The sequence below is a fragment of the Nycticebus coucang genome, chromosome 16, assembly GCF_027406575.1.
Source record: "Nycticebus coucang isolate mNycCou1 chromosome 16, mNycCou1.pri, whole genome shotgun sequence".
Taxonomy (NCBI): Eukaryota; Metazoa; Chordata; class Mammalia; order Primates; family Lorisidae; genus Nycticebus; species Nycticebus coucang.
In genome coordinates, this window is record NC_069795.1 from 8,466,503 (window position 1) to 8,477,105 (window position 10,603).

A 10,603-nucleotide genomic window follows, 5' to 3' on the forward strand; every position below is an offset into this window, starting at 1 on the left:
AGGCTTTACCTGTGAACTGTTTTGATGTCCTTGGACTTGGCACTGAGTTGAACTGCCTTGGGGAAGGCCTGAGTGGGAGTGCGGAGAACTTTGGCCGTTGTCTAGGGCCCCAGTCTGAGCCGCTGAGCCAGACGGAGCTAATAGTGTTTGGCGGTGGGTCACACGGATCCATTGTCAGTGATCTGCCCCAGTAAGCTCGGCCCTCAGGGTAGCAGAGCTAGAAACGGGTGGGAGCTGGTAACCCAGCAACCAAGTAGCCTAAGGGTGGGGTCTGAGCCGCCTTGCAGCCCTAACCCTCAGGGGCAGAGTGAGACCGGTTTTGGCACACTGAGTAAGTGGATAGCCACTTCAGCAGTGATTCCAGCGAGAAAGCTGGGAAAGCTTCTGCTCAGCAAGTTTACAAGTTCAAAGTGCCTTTTAAGTGGGCTGAAGAGAGATTTAGGGTGTCTACCTGCTGGGGTTTGAGAAATCAGCAGCCTCCAGTCGTATCAGAACTGTGACTAACATCTCATACCCCAAAAGACCACGTGTTGCCCAGACAATATTCAACAACATATACAAACTGCTTTGTTTTTGGTTGTGTATTTTTTTTTCTTTTTTTTTTTTGTTTGGTTGGGTTTTTTTGTTTGTTTATTTTGACGTTGTTGATGTTCTTTTGTTTCTTAATTTCAATCTTTTCCATACAGATCCCTTTTTCTTTCTCAATTTTTCTAGTTTAATTATAATTTCCCATTGCTGCCTTTTTTAATAACTACAACTTCATTTTTGCTAGTGTTTCTACCGCTATCACTTGGTTTTTCACCCAATTTTATCGCCATAAAGTTTTCTGTTTGCTTGTTTTGGTTTGATTTATAGCATTTTTGTCTTTCCTCTCTACTTGGTGGAGGTGGGGTACTGTGTCTGACCAGGTTAGCAAAGAGCTGCTGACCTCAAGGGAACCACCCAACTGGGCACCCAACCCCCAGAAGGTGGGGTTTTTTAAGGTTGTGTCAAAGTACCCTACTGTACACCTATATTGCCCTGTCTCCCTCTTTCTGTGCCTCTCTTCTTTTTGTCAATATTCCTTATCCCTACCCCCTCTCCTTTCTCTATCTTTCTTTTTTTTCTTATCACTCGGTCATCCTTTCTTTCATCCCTTTTTTGCTCTTCAACCTTCTCACCTTTCTGGTCCTGTAACCCTTAGTCCACAGGCACAAGAACTTAAAGAGCAAGAGGAAGTGAAAGGAAAATTAGGGCAAGGAAACAGATAAAAGAAATCACTCATGAGGAAGAATCAGCAGAAAACTCCAGGCAACATGAAGAACCAGTCCAGAACAACCCCGCCAAGGGACCATGAGGTAGCTACTGCAGAGGATTCCACCTATACAGAAATGTTAGGAATGACAGAAAGGGAATTTAGAATACACATGTTGAAAACAATGAAAGAAATGATGGAAACAATGAAGGAAACTGCTAATAAAGTGGAAAATAACCAAAAGGAAATCCAAAAACAGAATCAAATCAGAGATGAACGATATGAAGAATATAAAAAGGATATAGCAGAGCTGAAGGAAATGAAACAGTCAATCAGGGAACTTAAAGATGCAATGGAAAGTATCAGCAACAGGTTAGACCATGCAGAAGAAAGAATTTCAGAGGTAGAAGACAAAGTTTTTGAGATAACTCAGATAGTAAAAGAGGCAGAAAAGAAGAGAGAGAAAGCAGAACGTTCACTGTCAGAATTATGGGACTTTATGAAACGTTCCAACATACGAGTTATAGGAATTCCAGAAGGGGAAGAAGAATGCCCCAGAGGAATGGAAGCCATACTAGAGAATATTATAAAAGAAAATTTCCCAAATATCACCAAAGATTCTGACACACTGCTTTCAGAGGGCTATCGGACCCCAGGTCGCCTCAACTCTAACCGAGCTTCTCCAAGACACATTGTGATGAACCTGTCCAAAGTCAAGACAAAAGAAAAGATTCTGCAAGCTGCCAGGAGTAAGCGCCAGTTGACCTACAGGGGCAAATCCATCAGAGTGACCTCAGACTTCTCTAATGAAACTTTCCAAGCAAGAAGACAATGGTCATCTACCTTTAATCTACTTAAACAGAACAATTTTCAGCCCAGAATTCTGTACCCTGCTAAGCTAAGCTTCAAAATTGATGGAGAAATCAAATCATTTACGGATATACAAACATTGAGGAAATTCACCACAACAAGACCAGCTCTACAGGGAATACTTCAACCTGTTCTGCACACTGACCACCACAATGGATCAGCAGCAAAGTAAGAACTCAGAAATCAAAGGACAGAACCTAACCTCCACACTGATGCAAAAGATAAAACTAAGCAATGGACTCTCACCAAATAAGACGAATAGAATACTACCACACTTATCAGTTATCTCCATAAATGTTAATGGCTTGAATTCCCCACTGAAAAGACATAGATTGGCTGACTGGATTAAAAAACACAAGCCATCCATTTGCTGTCTGCAAGAAACACACCTGGCTTCAAAAGACAAATTAAAGCTCCGAGTCAAGGGTTGGAAGACAATTTTTCAGGCAAATGGAATTCAGAAGAAAAGAGGAGTTGCAATCTTATTTTCAGATACATGTGGATTTAAAGCAACTAAAGTCAAAAAAGACAAAGATGGTCACTTTATATTGGTCAAGGGAAAACTACAACAAGAAGACATTTCAATTCTAAATATCTATGCACCAAATTTAAATGCTCCCAGATTCTTGAAACAGACCTTACTCAGTCTGAGCAATATGATATCTGATAATACCATCATAACAGGGGACTTTAACACACCTCTTACAGAGCTGGACAGATCCTCTAATCAGAAATTAAACAAAGATATAAGAGATTTAAATGAGACCCTAGAACAATTATGCTTGATAGACGCATATAGAACACTCCACCCCAAAGATAAAGAATATACATTCTTCTCATCACCCCATGGAACATTCTCCAAAATTGATCATATCCTGGGACACAAAACAAATATCAACAGAATCAAAAGAATTGAAATTTTACCTTGTATCTTTTCAGACCATAAGGCACTAAAGGTGGAACTCAACTCTAACAAAAATGCTCGACCCCATCCAAAGGCATGGAAATTAAACAATCTTCTGTTGAATAACAGATGGGTGAAGGAAGAAATCAAACAGGAAATCACTAACTTCCTTAAGCATAACAACAATGAAGACACAAGCTACCAAAACCTGTGGGATACTGCAAAAGCAGTTTTGAGAGGAAAATTCATCGCTTTAGATGCCTACATTCGAAAAACAGACAGAGAGCACATCAACAATCTCACAAGAGACCTTATGGAATTGGAAAAAGAAGAACAATCTAAGCCTAAACTCAGTAGAAGAAAAGAAATCTCCAAAATCAAATCAGAGATCAATGAAATTGAAAACAAAAGAATCATTCAGAAAATTAATGAAACAAGGAGTTGGTTTTTTGAAAAAATAAATAAAATAGATAAACCATTGGCCAGACTAACTAGAAATAGAAAAGTAAAATCTCTAGTAACCTCAATCAGAAATGATAAAGGGGAAATAACAACTGATCCCACAGAGATACAAGAGATATCTCTGAATACTACCAGAAACTGTATGCCCAGAAATTTGACAATGTGAAGGAAATGGATCAATATTTGGAATCACACCCTCTCCCTAGACTTGGCCAGGAAGAAATAGACCTCCTGAACAGACCAATTTCAAGCACTGAGATCAAAGAAACAATAAAAAAGCTTCCAACTAAAAAATGCCCTGGTCCAGATGGCTTCACTCCAGAATTCTATCAAACATTCAAGGAAGAGCTTATTCCTGTACTGCAGAAATTATTCCAAAAAATTGAGGAAGAAGGAATCTTCCCCAACACATTCTATGAAGCAAACATCACCCTGATACCAAAACCAGGAAAAGACCCAAACAAAAAGGAGAATTTCAGACCAATCTCACTCATGAATATAGATGGAAAAATTCTCAACAAAATCCTAGCCAATAGATTACAGCTTATCATCAAAAAAGTCATTCATCATGATCAAGCAGGCTTCATCCCAGGGATGCAAGGCTGGTTCAACATACGCAAGTCCATAAACGTTATCCACCATATAAACAGAGGCAAAAATAAAGATCACATGATCCTCTCAATAGATGCAGAAAAAGCATTTGATAAAATCCAGCATCCTTTTCTAATTAGAACACTGAAGAGTATAGGCATAGGTGGCACATTTCTAAAACTGATTGAAGCTATCTATGACAAACCCACAGCCAATATTTTACTGAATGGAGTAAAACTGAAAGCTTTTCCTCTTAGAACTGGAACCAGACAAGGTTGTCCTCTGTCACCTTTACTATTCAACATAGTGCTGGAAGTTCTAGCCAATACAATTAGGCAAGACAAGGAAATAAAGGGAATCCAAATGGGAGCAGAGGAGGTCAAACTCCCTCTTTGCTGACGACATGATCTTATACTTAGAGAACCCCAAAGACTCAACCACAAGACTCCTAGAAGTCATCAAAAAATACAGTAATGTTTCAGGATATAAAATCAATGTCCACAAGTCAGTAGCCTTTGTATACACCAATAACAGTCAAGAGGAGAAGCTAATTAAGGACACAACTCCCTTCACCATAGTTTCAAAGAAAATGAAATACCTAGGAATATACCTAACGAAGGAGGTGAAGGACCTCTATAAAGAAAACTATGAACTCCTCAGAAAGGAAATAGCAGAGGATATTAACAAATGGAAGAACATACCATGCTCATGGATGGGAAGAATCAACATTGTTAAAATGTCTATACTTCCCAAAGCAATCTACCTATTCAATGCCATTCCTATCAAAGTACCTACATCGTACTTTCAAGATTTGGAAAAAATGATTCTGCGTTTTGTATGGAACCGGAAAAAACCCCGTATAGCTAAGGCAGTTCTTAGTAACAAAAATAAAGCTGGGGGCATCAGCATACCAGATTTTAGTCTGTACTACAAAGCCATAGTGCTCAAGACAGCTTGGTACTGGCACAAAAACAGAGACATAGACACTTGGAATCGAATTGAACACCAAGAAATGAAACTAACATCTTACAACCACCTAATCTTCGATAAACCAAACAAGAACTTACCTTGGGGGAAAGACTCCCTATTCAATAAATGGTGTTGGGAGAATTGGATGTCTGCGTGTAAAAGACTGAAACTGGACCCACACCTTTCCCCACTCACAAAAATTGATTCAAGATGGATAAAGGACTTAAATTTAAGGCACGAAACAATAAAAATCCTCAAAGAAAGCATAGGAAAAACACTGGAAGATATTGGCCTGGGGGAAGACTTCATGAAGAAGACTGCCATGGCAATTGCAACAACAACAAAAATAAACAAATGGGACTTCATTAAACTGAAAAGCTTCTGTACAGCTAAGGTGACGATAACCAAAGCAAAGAGACAACCCACACAATGGGAAAGGATATTTGCATATTTTCAATCAGACAAAAGCTTGATAACCAGGATCTATAGAGAACTCAAATTAATCCACATGAAAAAAGCCAACAATCCCTTATATCAATGGGCAAGAGACATGAATAGAACTTTCTCTAAAGACGACAGACGAATGGCTAACAAACACATGAAAAAATGTTCATCATCTCTATATATTAGAGAAATGCAAATCAAAACATCCCTGAGATATCATCTAACCCCAGAGAGAATGGCCCACATCACAAAATCCCAAAACTGCAGATGCTGGTGTGGATGTGGAGAGAAGGGAACACTTTTACACTGCTGGTGGGACTGCAAACTAGTACAACCTTTCTGGAAGGAAGTATGGAGAAACCTCAAAGCACTCAACCTAGACCTCCCATTCGATCCTGCAATCCCATTACTGGGCATCTACCCAGAAGGAAAAAAATCCTTTTATCATAAGGACACTTGTACTAGACTGTTTATTGCAGCTCAATTTACAATCGCCAAAATGTGGAAACAGCCTAAATGCCCACCAACCCAGGAATGGATTAACAAGCTGTGGTATATGTATACCATGGAATACTATTCAGCCATTAAAAAAAATGGAGACTTTACATCCTTCGTATTAACCTGGATGGAAGTGGAAGACATTATTCTTAGTAAAGCATCACAAGAATGGAGAAGCATGAATCCTATGTACTCAATCTTGATATGAGGACAATTAATGACAATTAAGGTTATGGGGGGGGAAGCAGAAAGAGAGAGGGAGGGAGTGGGGTGGGGCCTTAGTGTGTGTCACACTTTATGGGGGCAGGACATGATTGCAAGAGGGACTTTACCTAGCAATTGCAATCAGTGTAACTGGCTTATTGTACCCTCAATGAATCCCCAACAATAAAAAAAAAAAGAAAAAAAAAAAAAAAAAAAAAAAAAAAAGAAATTAGGGGGCTGAGATTTCCTCCACATGCTTACGGTCTTTTGAGTGATTGTTATACCTGGGTGCAGTTACACCAGGAAGATGGACTCTTCTTTACAGCACTGTGTGGCTGGGGCTCAGGTTATAGCCAGACCTCATGCAGAGCCTGTGGTGCGCATGAGTTGCACAGATCACAAGCTTGTTTAATCTTGAACAGCCTCTGAGCCAACCTGGGGTCCAGAGGACAGTGAAGTTTCCAGGACAGTGTGTAGACCATGCACTCCCTGTCACCAGCGCTGTTCTAGTCCAGCTCTTCCCAATAAAACTTCTCCAACCAGAGTACAAAGAAACTGGGTGTTTAACTGTTGCTTGCTATTAAGGTACTAGAAGAGTAGGTTAAGGCTTTCCTGGAGAGAAGTGTCACCTTAGTACCAGGGATTCATAGTAGTGGCAGCATACTCCTTTTACCCTAGATTTTGGGAGGAGAGCTGCAGGGCCTGTGTAGGGAGTAGGATCAGTGCTGTCTGGTGCTGGTCTCTGGAATCCCTCAGAAGTGCCACTTCAGTGAGGGGCATGATACACATTGCTGTGCTCAGGGGAGCTCCACTCTGGTAGTTTACACTGCTGAAGTTCTCAGAGATACCAGCTAAGGATTGTGGTCTGTTGGGAGTAGTAGCTATGTAAATGTTACTTATTCTGGATCAGGCTATTCTAAGGGCTGTGTATTATAGCAACACTGTCAGGAGGAAACCATAATGTTATTAAATATGAACCCCATTTTACAGATGAGGGAATTATGGTCTAGGGAGAGGAATCCATTTAACCAACCTGATCGTGACTCTACACGCACCACCCCCACGCCAGGGTAGCAGTCCATTTGACATGGTCCAGTTTGACCTGTAGGGAAGCTTGTTCCCCACTCACTCTGATTCATTTGGCTTTCACTTTGCCTTGGCACTGACACGCCTCTCTGTTGCCTGTGTGTCACACCTTGGTTATTAGCTGTCACCACGTGTGTTGAGAGGAGCCAAGAGCTCTGTTGCCTTCATTTGTGCTGATTACCTCAGTTTTGATCAGCTGAATTGAACGAAAGTGAGGTCATGAGACTAAGAAAATCATTTGCAGCTGGATCCAGTTAACTGAGGTAAGTGATGAAAAATGATCTGAAAGTCCAAGCTAAATTACACTTGGTCCTGGATTTCTTTTGTGTGAAGTAAAACTATCAGGGCATTTTCTAGACCAGGGGTTCTCAAATTATGGCCAGCGGGCCACATGAGGCGGTGTGATTGTATTTGTTCCCGTTTTTTTACTTCAAAATAAGATATGTGCAGTGTGCATAGGAATTTGTTCATAGTTTTGTTTTTTTTGTTTTTTTTTAACTATAGTCCAGCCCTCCAACGGTCTGAGGGACAGTGAACTGGGCCCCTGTTTAAAAAGTTTGAGGACGCCTGTTCTAGACCCTTTCAAAGCACTAAAATGTTGTTAGTAAATGACTTCATAGTAGCCTTCTGACGGACACTTTTATTATTCCCACCTTACATAGTTAAGTTGACGCACAGAGCTATGACTTGCCTAAGCCACATAGCTCTGTTGATTTCTGGTTTAATATCTGCCCCCAAACCCACCTATTTACTTCAACCAGGAGAGGGTTATAGTAGATAGCCAGTGCTATAGTGTGGGCGTGATCTTGTTCATGGAGACATAGTTCTTCATGAACCATTACTATTGAAGCCATTCTTTATAATATTTCCAGCTGGTTTTCAAAAAAATAGAATAAAGTTTTATGGAAAGAAATTGTTTTCATTATGTTTATCAACACTAACTCATATTTAAGCTATGAATAAAAGAGATAAAGAAATTGCAAGGCAGAAAAATTACCTGGGAAAACACTGTATGAAGATAAGGCCTTTTGAATATGAATAATTTGGAAATCACACCACCATCAAAACTAGCACTTGGGGAGGGGGAAAATCATGAATGTACATCTAAGAGGTGGAGGTGAAAATAAGTCTCCTCGGTCAATGTCACCATTGTGGCCACCAAAAACTATATTTGAGACTATCAAAGTGGCTATCCAGAAAAATGTGACTTTACTAAGAAACACAAATGCACATACCTAATTTGTAGAATCAGAACTGATCCAATCACATTATTAGTGTATACCATTCAGCAGAAAGGAAGAAGGGGCAGACTGAAGAGTTAAGGCTCAGCAAGGATCCCTGTGCCTCACTGTGCTCATCTGTGAATTTCACTGGTAGACTGGGAATGCCTTGGACCCTCCCCCAGTCCAGCTGGGCAGGATTCTGATTTTGTCAAGAGTTTTCTACACCCAACCAATCCCTTTAAAACCTTACATATAGCATATGAAAAATACACTGTGTTTTAAGTACTTAGAGAAATGTAAAACGTAATTTGTGCCTTTGTCTACAAGGTCTTGTTTGATTCTAGGGGGCACCAGCTTGGTCAAGACCAGCAGTTCTCAACCTGTGGGTCATGACCCACAGGAACTGTATTAAAGGGCGGTGGCATTAGGAAGGTTGAGAACCACTGGTCAAGACCAAGGGTTAGGATAACAGCAAATTTGCTTTGCTGTGACCTGCATCAACTGTCACCTCCCCAAAAGGTGCTTCTGTTTGGTTCCCTTTATGTACATCCAACTATGACAGGCTAAGCATGAGGTCCAATGGAGAAAGCAACTCGAGGAAAGGGGCTACTACTGAGGTAGGACTTGTTTAGCAAAGGTCCTATAAGTTGGAACATGGTCATTTCTTTCCATGAGTTACTATCTCCCACTTGGGTGGAGGAACTAGGGTTGTCCAATAATTTTTCTTTTCTGTCACACATTGGAAGAAGAGTTGTTTTGGACCATACACAAAATACATGCTAATGAAAGCTGATTAGCCAAAAAACAAAAAGAAAAGAAAAGAAAAGCTCCCTGCATACTTTTCTCAATACATGACACCACAGATGAGCAAAGCAGTCCTCACATAATCTGCACGTGACCCTCAGACCTAGACTACAACCTCTGGCTCTTCAAGGAAAGGGACTGGCTTTTCTGTCTGCAGATGTGTAGCCATTGATGAGGCCAGTTGGAAGCTGGGCCAAAGGCCCAGATAAACTACTGCATGATACATGAGGAAAAGGGTGTATGTAGACTTAGCTGTGGAGAGGTCGTAGAAAAGAATATAAAATTGAAATCTTATTTAAAACTGTTAAAAGTTTAAAATAGGGCTGCGCCTGTGGCTCAAAGGGGTAGGGTGCCGGCCCCATATGCTGGAGGTGGTGGGTTCAAGCCCAGCCCCGGCCAAAAACTGCAAAAAAAAAAAAAAGTTTAACATAAATAAGTACATAAGAAAACCAGAAGTCAAATCCAAAATGTCATATATAAAAAAGATGAGGCCAATGTAAGAAATGAGTATATTTTGATTATGTTCCTTTGTATCTTATAACAAATACACTATTTTCATCCATGGAAATTTTATAGAAATCAATTACACTTGCAAAAAAGAAAATCTCAACAAAACTGTAAGTAGAAATTGCCCACACCACAATTTACTATAGTGTAATACAATTGCCCACACCACAATCTACTATAGTGTAATACAATTAGAAATACCAAAAGGAAAATTAAATTTAATATGATCACTAAGTTTCATAATGTTTTTCAGAGAGGAAACCAAAACTTAATGGAAATTAGTATGCTATATTATGTAGGGGTCCTCAAACTTTTTAAACAGGGGGCCAGTTCACTGTCCCTCAGACTGTTGGAGGGCCAGACTACAGTTAAAACAAAAACAACTATGAACAAATTCCTATGCACACTGCACATATCTTATTTTGAAGTAAAAAAACAAAACCGGAACAAATACAATCACACCACCACATGTGGCCCATGGGCCATAGTTTGAGGACCCCTGCAGCAAAACGTTTGCAGTATGGCCATTGTGTGTACAATCAGGAAAATTCATAGCCTTAAATATGTTTATTATTGCACCAGATAAAATGAAAACTAACGACCTAGACATTCAGATGAAGTCTAGAAAAACAAAGGGGAAAGACTGTCAGTAATTGTTAGGAAAGCAAAAACTGGAAAATTTATAAATAAGGTCATAAGTTGGTACTTTTAAAAGACTACTTCAAATGGCAGATTTTTATTAGAATGAAACAAAATGCAATGAGAAAAATATATGACTCTTGAAACAACTTCAGATAGAAAAGCACC